Below are 22455 nucleotides of genomic sequence, written 5' to 3'. Positions count from 1 at the left end.
GTTCATAGCACTTGATACTTACAAATATTCTGATGTCAAGCACATGCAAAAGACTGGCAAACAATAGGGATCATGGCACGGTAAATGGGAAGCTGAATGTGTGTGGGTGGGTGTTTACATCCAGTTTAACTGGCACACTACCTGTATATTTTGCTCTTTTCTATCTTTTATGTCTCCTCTCCTTACAGAATGCCTGTCATAAGTTTGACCTGATAAAATATCCTCCATCCACAATTCTCATGAAGAGCATGTTCGTCACAAACGTATTATCTTGAAAGTCATATGAAGCCTCTATGAATGCAGGTATTGTATCAGTTTTGACTGCTGGGTTAGACATTTCTTCTTTTTTCATTTTGCACTGCTGGAATGCATAACAGATGCAAGCACTCAACAGGATAATGTATACAATATGGAAACAAGAAGGAACAAACTTATTATATAAACATGGTTATCAGTTTTACAGGGAGGTAGTTCAAAAACAAAAAGGTAACAAAGCTAAGATGTGATTGGAAGTACGAACGCATCACCTAAAATTTTTTACAATTTCAAGGAACATATTAAAACAGTTTTCTTCCAGCATGACGTCAGATTATTATAGAGAAAATACCATAACATCCTGAATGTGCTGCAGATTGTTTTGCTTAAAAATAATGTAGCTAGCTGTACTGAAATGGGTGCAGATCAAACACAGTGGCCCGGGGCAGATAAGATCCAATTCCACTTACTAGCAGAGCTGCATTTATTCTCTGACATTTACCATACAGTAATGTCAGACATAGACCTTGTGGAGGAGGCCTCCCGAATGGAGTCTACTAAACCGTGGATGAAGAGAAGCACGGGTCGACTTCAGACCGCAAAGAAAGAGCCTGAGAACATCTGACTTCCATTGCCGATCTCTGCCTGTGTGTTCCACTTAGCCACTGGTATTTTGAGGAGATGCACAACACTGTTACCAGCCCTCAAACTCAAGTTTGAACCATTGACTTTCTTTCATTACAGACTACAGATGGGTCCAAATTGGGCTGAGTTATTCAATTTTCACCAATTTTATTCCAATCAACAAAGAGGAAAGTTAATTGCTGGAATAATTGTAGGGACTTTTTTTCATATGTGTTTTCTTGAAGCATCTGAGCACCTCACTTAAGATAAAGTGCAGGTAATCTGGTCCAAATAGACCATTTGCTGTTCCCACTGCCAACAACAGAGGCTAATAACATACTGCACCCAATCAGATAGGACAAGAATCAGCTGAGATAAAGGCGAACCAATAAAATTAAGCCTGATGCTTTGACACTACATGCAAGAGAGCTGGGGGCAGGAATGTGCTCTTTGAACCAGCTTTATTTAACAACGGAGCAGCATGTGCACAGCAAGCCTTGAATCTATGAGCTGGCCTAGAGACCGTTTGCTCTTGGCGTGGGCACATCAGACGCTAGACCACCGGGTCAGAGAGCTGGCATCTTCACCCCTGGCACAAGTTGCTCCTCTCAGGGGCGTAGGGGCTGACACCAGGCTCATGGGGAGCACCAGACAGACAGGGGCCTACCAAACAGCTTGTGACCATAACCAACAGTGGCAGAGAACAATGAATGCAATTATTTACAAGAATACAGTCCAAGTCTCTTTTAGTCTGTCCCTATTACGCCTCTTTACTCCCACTCTCCTTTTGCAGGGCAGCATGAAGGGGCTGTGACCCTGTCCATAAAGTCGTCAGCAGGACGTTTTCATAGCGCCCAGGGCTACCCCACTATTCATGCTCGACTGCGTCAGGCCTGATCAGTGTCCAGCTGTAGCTTGTTTCCTACCAACTACACATTTTGATGAGAGGTCAAAGGACAACATCAAACTGAGTTGAGCAGATCTTTTCAAGCGCTATGCAAAAGAAACACATGTATAAAACTCTGGGTTTCCTTCAGGTGCAGTTCTTTGGTAATGTGGAAAAGATAGACCAACGGTTCAAACAATAATACTGTGGTAAGCCATTATTTTCATGCCCTCTTAGGAAAGAATTTTTTTCTGTTGCTTTTAACTGCTGAAAACCTTGTATAGAACAACCTGTGTCTGTTAGTTCATGCATATGTGTGGTAGAGAAAAGCTGAAATCCAAGTGGGCAGATAAGTCAACCTAAATCCAACTAGTTCATGCCACATAAAAGTAATACTGTATTACCTTGTAACTCTTCTATCACTACAAACGCGTGTTTTTTCCTCTCCTGACAAGTCCTGAGGGACCTGGTTTGGGAACCAAAGGGCGGCTGGTTCAAGTCCAGTTTGGTCAATTAGTATGGAGTACCACAATATGTGCACTAGTAGCTGGAGGGGTGCCAGTTCACGTACTGGGCAATGTCAAAATGACTTTGAGCAAGGCATTGCATCCAAAGCTGCTCCTAGTGCGCTGCCACTTGACTGCTCATCACTCTATTATGTGTGTAAAAAATACTAGTGCGACTTTCTCAACTGAGGGATCAGTAAAGGTCTTCTCCTTCCTTTTCATCAATGTAAGAAGGGTGTACCTTACCCACCATGAGGGCCTCCTGCTATTTTCACTTTCCCTTTTTATTCTATTTTATACTGTTCATATTTTATTTGAGTATATGTCCTATTATTGCTGTATGTGTCTGTTAGTGTAGTGTATGTCTTGGGGTATGTCCTGTGTTTCTTCTTCTCCTGGTGTTTATTCAGTATTTAATTGTTAAGTATGCCTGAGCAGTGGATATGTCAAATTTCCTCTGTCTGTGTCTGTCTGTCTGTCTGTCTGTCTGTCTGTGTCTGTCTGTCTGTCTGTCTGTCTGTCTGTGTCTGTCTGTCTCTTACATTTTTGATACATAATGTAATTGGTAGAGGTTTATGGATTTAGTGAAAGAGGACATGAAAGTAGTTGGTGTGATAGAAGAGGATGCAGAAGACAGGGTTAGATGGAGGCAGCTGATTCACTGTGGCGACCCCTGATGGGAAAAGCAGAAAGGAAAAGCAGAATAATGTAATTGGTAGCAAAATAAAGCCATGCTATGTTCTGTTACAGTCTGATTATGTTCTGGCAGAAATCCTCAAAAACAAAAGTGATGAAGGGGCTGTGAAGATGTTTGGAATCTGCCATTGTGTTTTCTTTTTAAAATTTTTTTATTTAGGTGCACAGTACTTTCTTACAGTTGTTTTTAAATGTTAAAATGGCTATGGCAAAACTGCAATTACACATATTATCAAATAAGCCCAGTGAGTTTGATGGCAGTAGACTGACAAGAATTTAAAAAAAGGTTGCGCTACTTCCGAATTTCTCCCTTCAATCTCATGCTCATCCAAAAAGAATGTTTCTCAAAATTTGCTAAATATACAGTATTACATTACATCAGAGAGTACATACTAACTTGTCTTGTGACTAAGACTCTGGTGGAACAAGATGGCTTCCCATTCCCTCCACACTAAACCAGCTCCAGCTGAGCAAACGACAAACGCTCAATGTAGAAGCTACAGAATAGCAGCACCAAAGACTGTACAATAAAAGTGCATTCCAACTATGCACACTACCAAACAGAAAAGCCATACATGCACTGTCTCTTAAATACACACACACATACAGTAGATACAGTGGGTTTCATTTATCTTTCCTCCTGTGGCTCTTGGCTGTGGCCCTTTGGAAGCCTCTGGAGGAGGAGAGTGTGGAGTGTGGCACAGGGTCCTTCCATAAACAATAAACAACAGTTATCTTGTGAGCGGCCTTCTGTGTCAAGAGGCACATGAAGCCAAGCCCAGCATCTGAGAGGCGTCTGCTCCTCTTTCCGCTTTTGGTCTTGTCTCTTTCAATGGGGTATAAAAGTGTGTATATGTGTGTACGCCCAAGAGTGTGTCTGTGTTAACAGAACAGCACAGGGCTTCTCTGTATTGTATTCTGAAGTTGGCTGCATTTAAAAAGGCAGAATTAAGAGTGGCAGGGGAAAGAGAAAGGGGGCTGCCAGCACACTGCAAAACTGCAGGGAGCTCCCCCCAGATCCCAGCTGCCCAGGACTGGCTGAAAGACTCAGGGAAGTGCCAGGCTTCCTCGGCCTCGTGGAGGTGGGCCAAAGAAGGTGGGAGGAGTCACAAAATACCAAAAATAATGTCTTGGCCTAATTAAAGAACTTTGGAAGACATACAGTGTTTACATACATAACAAAAACTCTATTGGCACGTAGGAAACATCACAGAGTTCTTTGCTATAAATGAATTACATTTAATTCACATTTTGTGAGCTGCATGAGTAGCTAAGGCAAAGGTCTTCCAGCATCAGTGGCCTAAATCCTGCTCTTTTTCTCCACAGGGGCTGGCAACACAGTGGAAAACAAAGTTTATCTTAAACTCTTTAATGCATCATTTGTTTAACAATCAAGGAAGTGAGTTTATTTTGCAGATAATTATAGCTTTTGTTGAATTGATTGCCAAGATAAGCCAAAGTTCCAAACCATTAACTGGTTGTGCTTTTTCTGGCAAATGCTACCCTTGTATTTGTAGAATGCACTGTGAGAGCCCTGGCTGAAAAGATAGAAATATTAAAATTTAAAGCTATAAAGCTGCTGATCAATCGAACAACCAATCAATGAATGATTCATTTCACATATCATATGCCAGTCTTCACAGGTCATTAATTTAATATTGCTATCCCACATTCCTATCACTTTATTCACTAGTAAATAAATATGAGATTAGAAGCAATTCATTTTTGTATTATTCATTGCTGGCCATGCATTTCCCACCTAGACCTCCATTGACATCCTACTTAGTTCTATCTAAAGTACTGTAATATGCCTCATATTACCATCAATATGACACCATCTATATAGACTCAACCTTTCACATTACTTCACCTTAATATAGGCTAGTCACAACTGCAAATTATTTACATTGTAAAATTCAGATGATCAGAATTTATTTTTACATTTTTAATATTTTTGTCTTTGTATTTTGTTACCATTGATTTAATACTAATGAAATAAAATGAAAACAACATATTAGAAATAAAAGTGATATTCTTGCACTCATGGATTTACTCCACAGCACCGGCATATTTGATAATAACATCCATTCTCTTTTCTTTTGCCAAGAAGATTTCGACTGTGTTGTACAATTTATTTGTGCATTTCAGTTCCATCAATCGATGATTTGTCTGCCTGGTCGTGCTTCGGGCATAGGTTTTGATTAGTGCACTTACGATGGGCATCAAATTTATTGACATATTTATGAAATAAAATAAATTTACTTCTCTGAGTATATTTAGGCTAGCATAGTAGTTACAACTCAGCTAAAAGCCTGTGGAAATCCCCCAGCTGGTCTAGACACATTTACCCTTTTTGCTGACCCTGCTGGGGTGCTAACCATGCCACTTAGCAGACGGCAGCATTTTTCCATTGGTCCTCAGAGAGAGCCCTTCCTCTACAGAGGCAGGTAATCACAACAAGAGCGCATCCCGCTCCGGTGGCAGGCCAATGAATGCTTGTTTTGTCAACTCCAGGAGGAGTTGGGAAAATTATTCCTGTGCCTCTGACAAAAACAAATAACCCCTGTGTCACCATGTCTGTCAGTCCCACCGCCTTCTCTGGAGCTAACATGGGTGGTGTTCGTCATTGTGTGCACCCACCCTGGGCCCAGTCACAGGAAGTGAGCACCATTATGACCAAGTGAGAAAGTCCTTTACATCTACAGGCTACTTTAACCAGGAACACTAAATAAAGAGGTGCTGACAGTCCAGCAATGAGACTGTATTTTACATCATTGATATTTTAGAGTAAAATTAACACTGCATGTGGCAAATAAGATAAAGAAACTGTATGTACAGGCTTTTGGTAATGTCTGTTCTCTTGACACCCCTGGTTTCCTGCCCTACACTTTTACAACTCTACATCCAACCACCACCATCCCCAGGTTTGCTTCCTGTGTCAAAGTCATGACGTAGATATGTTGCCTTTGTTTTCCAAATATCAAACCTTTCCTTGGAACATTTGAACTTTGTCATGACCAGGGCGGCATGGTGGCCGCAGTGGGTAGTGCTGTTACCACACAGCAAGGTGGTTCAAGGTTGAGTGCTACTATTTGCAGAGTTTGTATATTCTCCCCGTGTCTGCGGGTTCTTTCTGTGTTCAATGGAGGTAATTTAGAAGGATTTCCTGACCCCAAATGTTGACAGACTGTTCTCTCAATCACCTTATTCCTGCTGTGAAGCTACGCTGACAGCTGACAGACGGGGCTGCCATGTGACATTACTTGACATAGTTTGCCATTACTACGAGATAACATATAAAACATCCTATCTAACAGCACACATCTGCAATGTGGTGATTATTACATTTGAAATACGTAATTATATAACAACAATGTAATTAAACCAAAAGTACTCTCTTTATCAAGACTTAGATTGATGGTGACTTTCAAATTGTTACTTTGGTTGGGGTCTAAATGTTAATGTTAATATATCAATATGTGTGTCCGGGGGCTCTGTCACTTGACTCTGTGGCCTTTGAAGTTCTAGCTCCATAATGCTTTTAATATGATAAGATATGAAATCTGATACAGATTAGGACAAGATCATGGGCTTAGGAATTGCTTTCATAATAGGACAGGGTTTTTTCTCTCATAGTTGATGGCTCTTTGGTAAATCAATAAGGTGGTCAGGGTCAGTTTACATCTTTAAATAAAATAATTCTTCATCCTGTCGCGGGTCACGGGGAGCTGGAGTCCATCCCAGCTGGTTTTGGGTGTGAGTACGGGGGAAACTCCAGGCGCAACGCCAGTGCACTGCGGAGCCACACAGATACAGACAACGGGTCGTCCAACGTAGAGCGGATCGTCCAATGTTCAAGATCGGTCGTTCAATTTTCGCACTCACCCAAAAAAACTTGCAGATGTGTGCTGTTAGATAGGATGTTTTATCTGTTATCTCGTAGTAATGGCAACCCACTGGGCCACCCCAAATAATTTTTAATTAATAAATTATAAAGGTGTATCACTTACAATAAAAGCGTGGATTGATGATAGGTACACTTGGATTCATGCAGGTCATCTGGGCCATGTGAATTCATTCAGGTATGCTGAGAAACCCCATGCCAGAGGTTTTATGTCGGGCCACAGCAGTTCTGGTTCCGCTTTTTTCTACTTTGCATTGCGTCATTCCTGTTGTCTTCACAGATTGTTTGTGAGAGAGGTCTGACTTCATCATCTGGATTGCTTTCTGTGATAACAGAATACAGATACATGATTTAGAACACAGATGCATGAGGTGGAAAATTGAGAAACAATTTATTACCATGAATTATGTTAACTAAACATGTTTTTAAAAGTATTTTTCCTTCTCTTTTTATGTTTGTTTGGTACATGCTTGAAAAATGCAAATGTGTTCCTGTTGTGTGCTCATCTTTTTTAGGACCTGTGGACTAACGATCACCACAGTGATCCCTTCAGCCTTAGCCAGGCTCACCAGGTCTAGCCCAACCTGGCACTGTCACAAAAAAACCCCCCTGACAATTATTATCTTCTCACTGCCCTTGCTAGCAAGCTGCTGGAATGGGCAGCATTTGTCTGCCTAGGGTGTATCTGACTGCCTGTATAGGTTCAATGAGTTTATCCTGATCCTGAAAACAAAATCATACTGTAAAACCAGTGACAAAATGCTAGTGAGGCTTGTTTGAGAAAGTACTGGTTTCCAAAACATTTTTGTGGAAATCAAGACAATAAATAGCCAACTTATCACAGCATGAGACTTGGTTCACACAATGTGGCAGACACGTGTTTGAAACAAACTCCACTCGCTAACTAACTCCAAACTGTCCACCTCGCTTCTCATTACCAAATGCCGTTAACACTTTAATTGTTCGATAAGCAACTGGTCTTTCTGCGGCTGACCAGTTTTTAATGATGAATATGATGAAGAATGAATTTTTTGCCACCCAAAATTGTTTTCTTCCATTTAAACATCTAGAAGTTGAGGTAACATTGCAGGTCTTTCCCATTTCTCCACACAACACACTGATTTTCTGCTGGCTCCTGCTGGCTGACTAAACTTTGACCTTATACTAGAACCATCATCTGTGCAACTATCTGCAAAGAGAGACCTTTGTGACTCATCAGTATGAATATGGTGCTGAGGTTAGGGCAGGAGCAGATGGTGAGAAAAACTATTGAAAGAACAACAAAATGTAGATAATTACAGATGGTGTGTGACAAAGATGGGCCAGGACTGTTTTAGTTAGACACCCTCATCACCAGTCTGAAATTGAAGAGTTGAAAAACTGTCTCTTGAAGGAAACATGCCTGGATGATCAAAGAGGGAAGACTTGCATTATAGCCCACAGATGGTGGAAACTGGTGTTTTGTGTTTTGGTGTGGTGGGACATAGGGAGTGATATGTTGAGAGCTTTTGTTTTTAAATCTATTTATGACAGATTTCTTTTTTATGTGGGGGGGTTAGGGGGGTATCATATAATCTTGAATGCCCTATTACTAGTTTATGTCCCAAACTACTAATAAGTAAACTCGTTACCAATGCTCTTGAGTCATGAGTTGAGAATGATTAAAGATTCTGGGGTTAAAAACCAATAAAAACAAACACATTAGCTGTACATAAACACAATAAATGAACAAATCAACTCTTTTTGTGGCAAGATACAAGCACTGGTAGTGTTGGTAGAGGTTTGGGGTGGTAAGAAGTGGTGAGGAGTGGAAGGTCCGGGCCTGACCGTTTTCAGTGAGATGCAAGGTTTGCGGAATCCCAATCTGACAACATATTTAACTTTATTTTGTTCATTTTGCCAGCAAATGTAGTTACTACAATATTAGGATTTACTTAACACCATTTAACAGTTTCTTTATGAAAGATGATTAGATTTTGCATGACTTCCGATATCTGACAACAGGAACAAAATATTTTGAAAATATCAACTATATTGTAACAGAACAGCAACTGCAACAGAGCTGGATGGCGATGCTACTGGGTGCATAGAGAAATGAGCATGTGGGCAATGACGATTTTGTTAGAATGTACAAAAATGGCAGCAGGATCTGAGACAAATTGGTCTCATCTACTGACAAGAGCCCTTTGTCCTAATGACCAGCGATCAAACGTTCATTATTCATAATTTGATCACAGAATTCGATAAACCCTCCTTAACTTGAAAAAAACCCTCGTTTCACACCTGATCTGAGATTTGGAATACATTTCAGGTGTTCATATTCAGAAGTGATTTTTTTCCGTGGGTTGTTCTGTAGACCCCTCCTCTCTTCACCCATAGTCTGACTGGAATATGAAGTTTCTGTAACAGGATGCCTCACCTTCTGTTTATCATCAACACCATCTCTGAAAAGAAGCGATTTACTATATGTAGTTATTTAATTTATATATTTGTGGTAAAATGTCTTGTTAACATCTTCAGTGTATTCTGCTTTTACTGCATTTCCAGCGTTCAATTTTGCTTTCTACTTAATTTTACTCATTCACTGACATTTGCAGATTTAATCTTCCTTCCTCTTTGTCTCTCTTTCTCCGCAGTCTTGGACATCCCCTCTATTATATGTCATCCTCACACTGGTCCTTGGCCTGATGCTGAATATTCATAACTAACCTCTGATGAGCATGCTAAATGGGTGTCAAGATGATTTGGCCACATGACAGAAGTGGGTTGTCTTTGATAAGCCTAGACTTGAGCCAGAACAAAGGCAGCGAAGAGGAAAAGACTGATAGAGAGAAAAGAGACATTGACCCCAGGGGATTTTGGGTGCTTTGTTGAACCAATCAGAACCCTGGAGAACGACCATTGGGGCTATGGGTCAGTAGGGGGGGAGGACCCCTGGGGTAGTCCCAGGGGTGAAAGTCATTGTCACCAGGCTTTAATAGGTCCCAAAATTGCACAACTGACCAAAACCTGTGAATGATTGAGAAATGAAAGATATTTGTGATTCAAATAGGGCCTCTGGGGACTCCACAATAAAGTATGCAGCGGGAAAAGATTGTGAGAGGAAACAAGCAGTTGTCCATACTCACAAGGATAAGCCAGCAATTGCACATTTTCATATTTTTTTGTCACAAAATTGTGGGATCTAGCTTATTCTACTTCAACCAGAAGGGCTAACACAGCTTCCTATTGGAAAATGAATAATTGGATCAGTTTGGCAATACCACAAAGTGACAAAAATCAGTGATAAATCATAGTGGGAAAAAGTTGTCTTTTCTAAGTCAGAAAATGTTTTAAAAAGCAGTAAAACAGAAACTCTTTTCTGGGACCTGCATCCATGTCTTTACGACCATAAAGAGAAATATGTATGAGTTATTTCAGAAGGGAATGATTTCCCTTTCTCTGTGTATTCATTTGTTATTCCGTTTGTATTAGTTTGGCAAAAGCTACCCAAGCCATATCAAACTCCAGCCTTGACAGCAGTTATAATAGGAAACAGTGATTTCTTTATTTCTTTATATGATAGTCCATTTCGAGGTCCAACTTTCCTACAAGCACTTCAGACAAAAGCCAGAGCGCAGAGCAGAAATGACTGTTTGCTTGTATATGTTCGCACCGTACTGGTGTGCTGCTGCAAATGTTCCGGTCTAAACGGAAAACATTTCCACTTATTTTTTTCTTGTGTTTCTGATATCGGAAGCAAAACTCCTTATAGTCAAAATGTTAAAGTTTGAAATATCCTTTTTCAAATGGCCAGGTCTTTGGAGTCAAATCACGTATTAAAGTTAATAACAGAAATTTGAAAGTTACTTTAAACTACAGAGATAGCTGTTACGGCACTGACAAATAAGCATGGTTATCAAGCATCTGGAGCAGGGGTGTCAAACTCATTCACCGAGGGCCACGTCAGCATAACGGCTGTCCTCAAAGAGCCAGATGTAACTAATAAATGTAAGTAAATGTAACTAAACATATTGTAACATAAACGCAACTAGTCCATGTTAAATTACTCTGATTTTATTATTATTCAAGTTACAAACATTACAGTTGCAAAGAAAAAATATGTTTGCTTGTTTCTCTGTTATAACATAAATCTTTTTACTTTGTCATGTAATGAAACCCACATAACTCCATCAATCAAGGATCAAACTATCAAACTGAATAAAGAAAAATAACATAAACACAAGTTATGACATTAACTTTATTCACAACGTCTTTCTCACAGTTAATGTGGGTTTAATTACTGAATTGTGGGAAATTGTGTTTTTTGTCAAAGCACACATTTGACCAATTTTTTTAGACACTCTGAAAGGCCACATTTGGCCCCCGGGCCTTGAATTTGACACATGTGATCTGTAGGTAAGTAAAAGAATCTTGGCTATGCCTGATACAGATGGTAGACAAAGCATTGCGACCTGAGGTTGCTGACCAAGTTGCCTTACCTTGAGTTTCCACATACAGTAAATTCTCGTGGGCACTGCAGGCTTTGTTTTCTGTCAGCCTAGCAAACTCATGTGCCATCCCTGTCCAATCAAATACTAAATATTAATTAGCTTGTGGTTGACAAAGGACGAAAACCACACTTGAGTCTTTACCAAGTGCATATAAACATGCACACACTCACACATGACCTCAATGGAGATGGCAAACCTGCTTGCTAATCTTCACTAAATCTTCCCTCCATTTGGCTTTATCTGTCCTTTGTTATCTGTGCTGAGACGGGAGAATGGCAAAGGGTCACAAGGGTAAGACTTTTTTTCCAGCATCTGCTTCGAGAGAAGGGGGTAGGAGAGGAGAGTAACACAGAACAAGGGTCCTCCACTTACTCAACTGCCCAACCCTCTGCACCCCAGCCCCCAACTCTGATATTTTTGGAAGTCTTTTTTCCTTTATTCTGTCTTTTTTCTTCTTCCTTTCCTCTAAAACCCAAATAAATTGTGTGATGGATGAGTGAGCAGAGGCAACACCTCCCCCATCAATCTAAAGCCAGCTTTAGGGAGGTATTTAGGAAGAAGGCGGAGGCCGTTCCCTCACAAACTTCCAGAGGACCCAGAAGCATGCCCCCCAAGTGTATTTCACACACATCCACGGAACACACAAATGCACAACCAATAATGTTACATCGTCATGTGTGAGAAGCATCAACAAATGCCCAGAAAACACATGCATGTTCAACACAAGCAACTCAAACTTCAGGAAAAAGAGCATACATCCCATTTTTTGATAGAGTTTTTATGCTTGAAGAAAGGCTCATTTCAAATCCAAATGACGTAAAAATGGCCATAATGCAGAGAGGATGGCGAAAAGGTTGAGGGAAAAAGAGAGAACAAAGACACAAAAGAGAACAGGAGTAGTAAGAAAAAAAAACGTAGAAAGGACACACCAAATGGTAGTGGTTAGTGGCTGCAGAGCACAAACACAGAAAAATTCAAACAACATAGTATCCCACTCTCTGTAAAAGCACCATCAGCACGAGGAGTAAATTCCAAGAGAATGTCGTCACCAGTAGCAAGCGAAAGGCAGGGAAGTTGTTTTAAAAGAAAAAAATGAAACCCTGGTTTGAAGTTTGTGGGTGGTTTTGAGTATATGAAATGTGTACCATCAGTTCCCTCCTCTATATGATGAAATCAAGCTGTACACCAGTGGCAAAAGAGACATTGACTTAGTGATACCGCACGACGGGATGCCATTCTTTTTAGGAAAGTGTGGCTGCACAGTAACAAAAAGAAGGAATGATCAGGACCCATGGATTGGTGTTACCAGAAGGCAGAACAGTTGACGTACAGGACTGGACAGCTACAAGTATCTGGATATCATGCAAACAGACAGGAGTCTTGGTCGAGAAGTAAAGAGGTTATGGCGGCCTATCTCCAAGGGTAGGAGAAATGTTGAGAAATTAGCTCAATGGTAGGAATACAATTGGTATTCAAAACATATATGACTAAACTACAGATGACTTTCTTTTAAAAAAGTAGGAAACAACTGCCTCAACTTTTTTAAGGGAAAATGGATAAGTACATTGATACAGCCAAAAAACTCTTACATTTAACTGAAGTACAGTAATTCCTTCTTACTTGCAGTTAATGTGTTCCAGGACCGCCCGTGAAAAACAAAATTCCGCGATATAGCGACAAACTATTTACTAAATTATTTACGGTACTTTAAACGTTTATGAAGATCCCCATACTAATATTAAACCACCTTATATCTGTATTACCTTTTCTCACACTCTTAAAGACTGTTCAAAGCACTTTTGTGTTTCACTGAAGTGCGCTGCGTTCCGTAACTCTCAGAACGCAGTGCACACACAGATGCTGTCAGCCAATAGTGCGTACGGTATCACGTGACTACCTACTAAAAATCCGCAATGTAGTGAACCCATGCATCTTGAAGCGGGAACGAACAAAGGATAACTGTAATTCTAATTAATCATCTACATCTAATGATCTGTCTATGATTTAATTGGACACACGCTCACATATGTAAACATACTCTCTTTCTCTCTCTCTAAGCACTAAGCCATGCATACTAGTCCAATGGCTGGAGTGATAACATGGAAAGCAAAAACACTTCACACCAATATACCAAAAATGTTTCTCCTATTCAATCAGAAAGCACCTCTATTCTACACCTGCTAGTTGCTCTGATGAGGGAGGTTTAATGCCATCCCTCCTGGGAAGCCAGGTCTGCTGGAAAGTCTCAAAATAATGAGTTTTGTGTAAGATGGAAGGGTTGTTACAATCATATCATAAATTGCACATACGAATACAGATTTACAAGCACTTTGCATAGAACTAAGTGTGTGGCAGGTACGCAGCCCATTTGTTGTCAGCACAGACCTCACAAATGAAGTTATAGATCAAATTCCAAACCAGATTCACAAGACTGGAGAGAGCTTGATTTGTGGATGGCAATCCATTTTTGTTTTCGGTCAGGCAAACGCTTCCTGTATTTTGATGCCACAGACTGACAAGAGCATGGTCTCATAAAATATGTGTTTGACACAAGATGGACTGCAGCTCTTTTGATGTTGGGTATGTTCTTTTAAAGAAAATAATACGTTTTAAGCATCAGGCAATAAAACTTACTTTAGCTCCCCTGTTGGTGGATTGAGTATAGGAGTAGGTTGTTAACTCAGAGATCAGAGGAGGGTTGACCCAAAGCAGAACTAAAAAACAGTTTATCACAAGCACACAAGGAGAGGAGCTAAATATAGCAGCAGGCTTTTGACACAGTGAGAAACAGACAGAGCAATAGAGAGATCGAAAGATGATAGATACAGATGGCAAAATAGAGTGACAGAGATAGCCTAACTAACAGCTGTGAACATTTTCCATTTGAAGTGTAACATTCCTGTGTGCTTGTAGCCCTGCACACTTCAGCGGGCTTCCTCTCAACTCCATGTGGTATTTGTCCCCAGCTAAGATCCAGAGAGTGGGAGAGTGAGCTGCAAACTTTCCCAAGGATACCATCCAGCCACATGTCACTCTCTGCCTCTCTCTCATCCTTGCCTTTCCTTCCACCAGCTCTCTTCTCACTCCTCTGCTGCCTCCTAACCACTGTCCATTGTTTATGCTGATGTCATTTTCAGCTTTTAGCTCCTGTCATTCATTGTAATAATGAGTCATCCTTTGTTATTAATTATTATTATTATTATTATTATTATTATTATTATCATATTATAACATCTGCTAAACCTCAGTATTGCAGTTTCGACTATGTTCAGATTAAGATTCAATTCCAAGAACCACCATACCAAAGTACATCTCCATAAAACTGCCCCAATGTACAATCTGAATTGGATCCTAGTGACAACAGACAATGAAACAGGTGAATTAATTTATTTGTCCTCACAACATAGGTGGTGCAAGCTGTTTGGTACTGGAGAGACATTTGGATATTGGTTACATTGTTAACAACATACTCAAATTGAAAACACTGAATGTATTTGCGTGGCTCTTACATGACGGAAGGCTATATTTGCCGTTATAAAAGCCGAAAATAAATCTTCAGATCAGGTGTAAATTACTCTTTGCTCATTCTTATCCTCATGGGGCAATCTGTTTGTAGTTAACTCAGTCCATATATTCAACCTTAAATTCATTGTCTACAGATGGCAAGGTGAAGTTAAATGTCAGAGATGACAGATAAACAGGCATGGGACAGTAGGAGGAGCAAATGACTCTCAGAAAATGCAACAGATCAAAAGTAACTGTTAAAAATGATCTAACAAATAAGTGAAGAAACCAAATAGTTAATATCTACAAAGAAATAATTGTCTTATAAAATTACTATTGTCTGCTTCTCTCAAAGGATGCACTGCTGAACTCCAATAATCTTGGAGCAAATAACATTACCAGTGGTTGTTTTTAATTGCTACACATATTTCCACTTAATTCCAGGAAGATTCTGCCATTTGGTCCCACCTTGCCTGCAGGTGTCCAAATGCACAACAAACAAGCTGGACCTGCCCTTTTAACTGCCAATGCCACAACTGAAATGTACATGTCTAAAGCACCTCCTCTGTGCATGTGTGTGTGTGTGTCCTTGGGATATTTGGGTCTCGAGTTGTATGGGTAACATGATGCTTCAGCCCTTGCCAGTTGCTGCAGATGGTAAGAGCACAAGAGGGGAGTGAGGAGGAAGTGTTGTTGTCACCAGCTGGCTCAGTGGCTCAGCCAGAACAGTCAGTAAGACGAGTGTAGCAACAGGAACGCGTGGGTGTATGTGAAGGCTGTGTGGAGCCCCCCGAGGGCCAAGTATTATTGTGTGTGTACACAAATGCCGTACAGTTCATGCATCCACATCTACCCGTATGTCTGTGGACTTTGAAGCTCATCACAAAGTGTCCCAAGTATGACGTACTTTTTCTATGACCCTCATCTTGCTTGTTTGTGCAGCCTTCTGAGTGGATGCTGAGAAGATTGTACTTGTCACTATGTTGATTTAGTCTTCAACGATTGATGTCAAAATGTTACAAGCTTTCGAAAACATCTGAGACAAATTTATGCTATATTACAAATATCAATTTTTAAAGCTAGCAGTTTGTTCTAATTGAGGACATTAATTAGAGTTTTCTTTTTCCAGACTCTTAGACAGAATGAGCAGACAGATTTTGGTCAGCAGGAGAACATCTGGATTCGAACCCCTAGAGTTTAGGTATTTGGATTCTTTGCATTAACTCCTATCTGAGCCGATTCCCCTTGTGGTCTCTGGGGGACTGAGGCAAGAGGCAAGGCCTTCTGACAGTTAGAGAGATGCAGTCATTAGACCTTGTGTACCAGTAAAACTAAAACAAGAACACACTTCCCGTAACATACATCAAGTCCCCACCCTTTTTTGGTATCTGTGTGTGTGCGGTGAGTATTTTTCAGTGGCTGTGTGGTGTTACCTTTCTACCTGGGAAATTTCTGCAACACTTTATGTAAACACCTACAAATGAAAGAGATTTACTATATCAAATATTTAAAGTTGTTTTTACAACTGAAGAGCAACAAGGGCACCACTAGAAACGTGTTAAGATATGACAACACATAATTTTCCAAACTATCTTTTTCCATGCAACATTTTCACTTACCATGTAAATCTTTCCATATTTACATCTCTATTTATAAAAAGTCCAAGGGCAAAATTCTCTTTCTCTCATCATGTCATCCCACCCTTTCCTAAAAACGGCTATTGTTAGCACGTGGCACCATTACAGTCACACAACAAAGGCGATTGTCTCCTAGACCAAACGGACTAAAACCTGACATCATCTCTACCCTGTGTCTTTCAATAGCTGTTTGATGTCCAAATTCAATTGCACCTCAGCTACACTACATCTTTAAGAGAGTGGAAGTCCTGTTAGAGAAGGCACCGTTACATAACAGAGCTCCCCCTGGCCCTTCCTTTGCACATGTCTCAGAGTGTGACTGCAACGAGTTCAACACTGAAAAGGGGGACAGAGGACCCACTGAATGATCAGAGCTGGAGGAGGGAGGAAAGAGTGAGAACGTACGTAGTAGTGTGATGTCTTCACAGTACATCATTCCTCCTCTTGCTGTCACCCTTTCCCCCATGCAGTTGGCTGCCCTCACTACACAGACAATAGGACCACTCAGCCAAAATAGTACCTTAACTTAGCCCCACTTCCTGTCTGAGTCCTGGCCTTGTAATATTTCTTGTTCCTTATCAACAGGGGATTCCAGTGCGTTCTTAACTCCAAATGATGTATGACATAAGAAGCAGGAGGAGATACATAAGTTCTGCACAGTTAAGTAGACAGTTGTAGGTGGATAAATACAACAGTGAAGATGAGGAGACTCAGGACCAAGAGAGGACCAAAACAGAAATACCAGACATTATGTTCAAAAGAGCGTGAACGAGGAGGAAGCACAGTAGAAGGTGCAAACACTAGCCTCCCTTTTAGCTCATGGTTTGTTAAGATGCGCATGCCACATGTCTACAGACTCAACTAACTCTCACAGCTGCTATGCAAACCTTTTGTAATTTACAAACTCTTACCAAATTAGATCACAGGCTGTGCTTCATATTGCAACAATAACAATGGACACACATGCTGTCAGAAACGGGCTACGCTTGGCCACACATAACTCAAGTGACAGCTTTAAATAGGCTCAGTGGCTGAAAATTCCCCTAAAAGCCTGGATGGGGGAGGGTACATAATGTAAAAGGAAGCACTGCAAGAGTCATCGATGTGCAAATTTGCATTAACCTGACATCAATATGACACTGCTCTCCAGATTTTTGAGAAAAGCAAACAATTTAGCTTTCTTTAAAGCTGTTTGTCCCCAAAGCTCTTTTCCCCCCTGAAAACAGACTCAGTTTAAGTCAGTGCAAACCCTTGAAAGATTTTTTTCTTCATCATATAAAAGAGAAAGATTTAAAAAAAGATAATAAAAGATTTAAGTTCTGACTGTCTAACAGCAATGGTGCCTGTCTTTTTGAGGGCCTCATTCATGACTGTAGAAGTAAGATGTGGCAAGTATATGTATATGGGGCTGTACATCTCTCCCTCCTTTGGTCTGAAGTGCATTCCAACCACATCGTCCTACTGAGATCTTTATTATGCAGGCCATGGGAACACATACTTTCTGTGACTGCATCGTGGATCTTACAATGCTTCTCTGGTTTCTTTCTGTATGTTACAGAGTGCAGGTGCTTACTGGGAATTCACCTTGTGCATCCCTAGAGGACCACTAGGACTGAAAAGCAGGTGTCCACTCTTCAGCAAATATCAAAGTCTTCAGTCATCAACACCTTAGTTTATCAAATATCAGTCAGTAATTTGAAAAACAAAACAAAACAAAATAACCTGTAATGACTTGAAGAAATGGTAATTTCATGATTGCTGCAAGTAAAATTATAGGAACTACATCTGAATGTGTACAGTAAAAAAACTTTCCATTGCTTTGTGAGCGATAATTAATACATACAAATACCACATTAAAACAGATACAACTCAAACTGGAAAACAGTGCTTAAAGACTGCAATCTATGAAACAAAAAGTCTCACAAGAGTCTGAATCGCTGATCAGCAGCAAGTATTTGTGTCTCTCCAATTCAAAACAAGTAACACATACCAACAGCAATTGGGATTGAATGTAACCCCACACAATTAGCAACAATTGGATGCAAGGACTTTCCCAGACAAAAGTAGCTGCCGTATCAATATTGTCCCGAGCTCCCTCCCTTGCCTGCAGTGCTTTGGTATCATATCTGGGCTCTTTGTGCATAGGGGGATTTCCACTCGCTGAAACGGTGAGCCGGTTGGGAATGGGCATTTGACCTCTGGGCAGCATTTTTATAACTGTGTGAGAACAGAGCAGTCCGTGTGGGACTGAATGACACACACATTCATTTTTGGGAACACACACACGGTGACATACATAGCTGGTGTGATAGCGTGAAAGCAACAGGACAGATCTGAAATGACACCAGGAGGTGAAATTGTCGGCACCTGGGGCATCAGGCCTTCACACACAGGTAAGCTGTTTTATTTGGAAAAGATGACAGGTCTGAGTTTTCCATGATGGGTTTATGCAAATGCATACAACTGTCATCCTGCACATGCAAATAATACTTTTTTTCCTTCAAATATATATTTCTATTGCAATCGCTATTTACTGGTGTGACAGGCCATTGGTTGAACCGCAAATCAATCTATCATTCACACAGTTAATATTTCATGTCGCTACACAAAAGAAATACCAACATTTACATTTTTCACATAATGTAGAGATGTCTAATGAACTTTAATTCCATGAGTGAAGTACTACATTTAAAATGCTCGATTCACATGTTGTAGGAAATATTTATAAAGTTGTATGAATTTATTTCTCTAACTTGTACCTGCACAATAAATCAGTCAGGACAATTTGCTGCATCAGTACTGTTTTTGTGAACCTTTTGCAGAAGTTGTTTGTTCACACAGTTGTAAATTTTAAATCGTGCAGCGTTTTACTTTCAGACTTTGATTTTGGGCATTAGCTAAAACAAAATATTTCAATTGAGGAGTCTTTGGATCTTATCTTATTTGAATCCAGCAATAAATCATAAAAAAAAATTCTTCAGCTAATCAACTGATCAAATATCAGGGGAAAACATGCTCTGTAACACTTTCACATCATTTGTGTTGAATATCAATCTCAATGTTCCCAGATCTGGATGTTTCCCACCATTATCAAACCTTTTAGATCAAATAAGGGATAATCAGTGGTTGTGTGTTATCTGTGTTGATTACTCAATCTTTAAGATATTAAAACTCTTGCAGTTTGAAACCCAGCCTTAGGTACCTGGTAATTGTCTGTGACGTTTCAGAAATTTTAAACAGTCAGACACAGTGCAGTCAGGCAGTATTTTAATGCTGACACATTTTCCAGTTTCAGATCCAAGCTAAATAAAGTGTTGAGTTTAGATTTAAGGATGACTGAAGGTGTGAACATCAATATTGGGTTAACGTGGAATATGCAACAGCTACTTAGCTATCTTTGAGTTTGCTCAAATTCTAAATCCTACATTAATCCAATGCCAACAGAAGACAGCACAACAGATATTAAACAGTTTTTCACATGTTGCGTTGTACATACAGTCTTATTTTCTTAAACATTTGCTGTACATACATTTTATTCTAATTGAAATGGAATTTCACAAACTAGTACACCGTTATGAGAACTGAGTGGCACATGTCATTGAAGTGTCGTAGACGTCATAGATTCTTAATGGACAAGGTACTAAGAAGGACTACATATAGATGAAACAGATGAGAATATGCTCATTAAATCCACCAAGCTGGAGTTTATCACAGAATTAATGTGATTTATGAAGATTTTAGGTAAATTTTTTGGTTTGGATAAAGTTGGGTAAATCCACACCACTATAATTAATTATCATAATGATTGTTAAACAACATTCAACTGTGAAAACCATACAAGTATAGGTGGAGGAGCAGTAGTTGATATATGGGGTACACATAATCAATTACAATGTTCTGACAAAGAACCTTAGACACAGTATTTGACTTTACATAGTGCAGCTCTTATACAAGCAAAAAACCTAATCTAGTATCTCGATGACTGAATTGGTAAAAACATGTCTGGCGAGTGGTCAGTAATGAGCAGACATAAGGTTAATCAAATCTACTCTGCAAATGCAGAAAAGCCCAGCTGCACCGAAAGCATTCTTCTCTTAACAGACTTGTAATTGCAGAGACAGACAGACAGATGCGACTCACAAAACAAGTCGTGAAGAGGAATGCCAGCCATTTGGCATGTACAGTACAACAGATGAATGGCTTTTGTTGAGAGGTTTCACCGGGCCAAGTTGACAGAGGGCTAAAGTCAGTGCTCCCCGGCCTAACAGACAGACGGGACAATGACAGGCCAGTGCGTTTTACCCACAGTTTTTCTCTTGGGGCCTTTTCACAGTTAATCCACTGGGCCTGAGAGGAACAGCAGGACTGATCAGTAATGCTCCTCCACCTCGGTGGAGGCCTGGGTCTTTGGCAGCATTATGAATGCAGATAAAAGAGCTAGACGCTGCCTTCTGTGTCTCTCAAGTTACTCTTGATGGGCTGATCCTGATCCTGACATTGGACTATTGGAAGGAAGGCTGGCAGGTCGCTGGTTCATTTTGTTGGGCAGGTAGGTTGCTGTACTTCCTGCTGTCACTATTGTCTGGCCAGACTGTCATGACATCAACAACAGACATTCCTACCTTCCACAACCCCTATCTTATACGTATACTGTATATTTCTATATTTGAGCTGATCTTGCAATTACATTTCTCCACCCTGCATCTGTATACAGGGTGGATACAGAGGCATTGATCACTATTTTTTTTAATAGTGATCAATGCCTCTGAATCAAAAGCACCCTAAATGTGTCACATTCCACACAGAACTTATCTCTGTGATGGTAGGACTTTCTCACAGAATTTAAACCCTATTTTTCTATGAACGAGAGTACTCCATTGTTCTTCAGATTGTCCATCCAAAGCCTAGCAACTTCCCTAAATCGGTATGCCACAGGAATTCCTGGCTCCACTGCCAACTCTAGCTACCTGGTAAAGGGGATTAGGGCTGCTTTATCCTTTAGTCAAGAATGCGGAATGGCTGAACTTCTGACCAAGTCAGACAGGCTTGACATTCAAAGCCTGTGTTCCAGGGAGATGCCTCCAGCTTCTGCTGTTTTCTCAATGCAGAATTTTAAATGTATAGTGCGCCTTCACGCACTCATGCATCAAAGCTCGCGACTTCAGCTCATCACGGATTTTTGGTAGGCAGTCACATGATACCGCACGCGCCTTCTATTGGCTGACGGCATCCGGAAGTGTGCTCGGTTCTGTGAGTCTCGGACTCACAAAAGTGCTTAAACAGTCTATCAGAGTGTGGCAAAAGGTAATACAGATAGAAGGTGGTTTAATATCAGTATGGGGAGGGTTGATAATTTTTTTAATTACCGTGAATAATAAGATAAATAGTTCTTTGCTCTATCGCAGAATTCGTTAATCGTGTATGGTTCCTGGGAAGCATTAACTGCAAAGAACGAGGGTGCACTGTATTTCAATTATATTTAATAATCTATTAAAACTATAAGGTTCTGTATGAATTGAACTGTAATGTAAAGTACAAACAAGGCCGTGTGGTTGACATAAAACTTCTCAACTTCAAAAACATGGAATTACCCTCAAAAATGGTTGGCCAAGAACCATATCCTTAATATAATTACAATCCTAACATTCATGTTTGAACATCATCCAGCCTCATTAAAGCTGTTGATTTAGAACAGGTAAAACCATGTTCCCAACCATTTGTCCCAGCCCTCCTCCTTGGCCCCAAGGCTATCATGTAAAAACAGCTTTCATCTACAGCATTCCTGTGCTCAAGGTGACTACCACTCCCTGCAACCCGGCAGCAAGTTTCTCACACTCAAGTCCATTCATGAATAGGAGCCGGCTGCAAACCTTCCCATCAGAATATAGTTGTGAGATTGCACATGGCCCTATCAAAACATGAAGAAGCAGAAAAACGATGCTGACAGGTG

At 40.3% G+C, this 22455-nt stretch overlaps 1 long non-coding RNA gene across 1 annotated transcript in view; it reads right to left on the bottom strand.

Annotated features, from left to right (window-relative positions):
- LOC137593350 (uncharacterized) overlaps positions 1-22455 on the bottom strand; it is a 97683-nt gene that overhangs the window by 41836 nt on the left and 33392 nt on the right. Inside the window, exon 2 of the long non-coding RNA XR_011035108.1 lies at positions 6978-7194. This is a non-coding gene — a long non-coding RNA (uncharacterized lncRNA). The remainder of the gene's footprint in view (positions 1-6977; positions 7195-22455) is intronic.

Source organism: Antennarius striatus, chromosome 4 (assembly GCF_040054535.1).
Source record: "Antennarius striatus isolate MH-2024 chromosome 4, ASM4005453v1, whole genome shotgun sequence".
In the NCBI taxonomy this organism is placed as follows: Eukaryota; Metazoa; Chordata; class Actinopteri; order Lophiiformes; family Antennariidae; genus Antennarius; species Antennarius striatus.
This window is presented reverse-complemented; position numbering and strand designations above follow the sequence as displayed.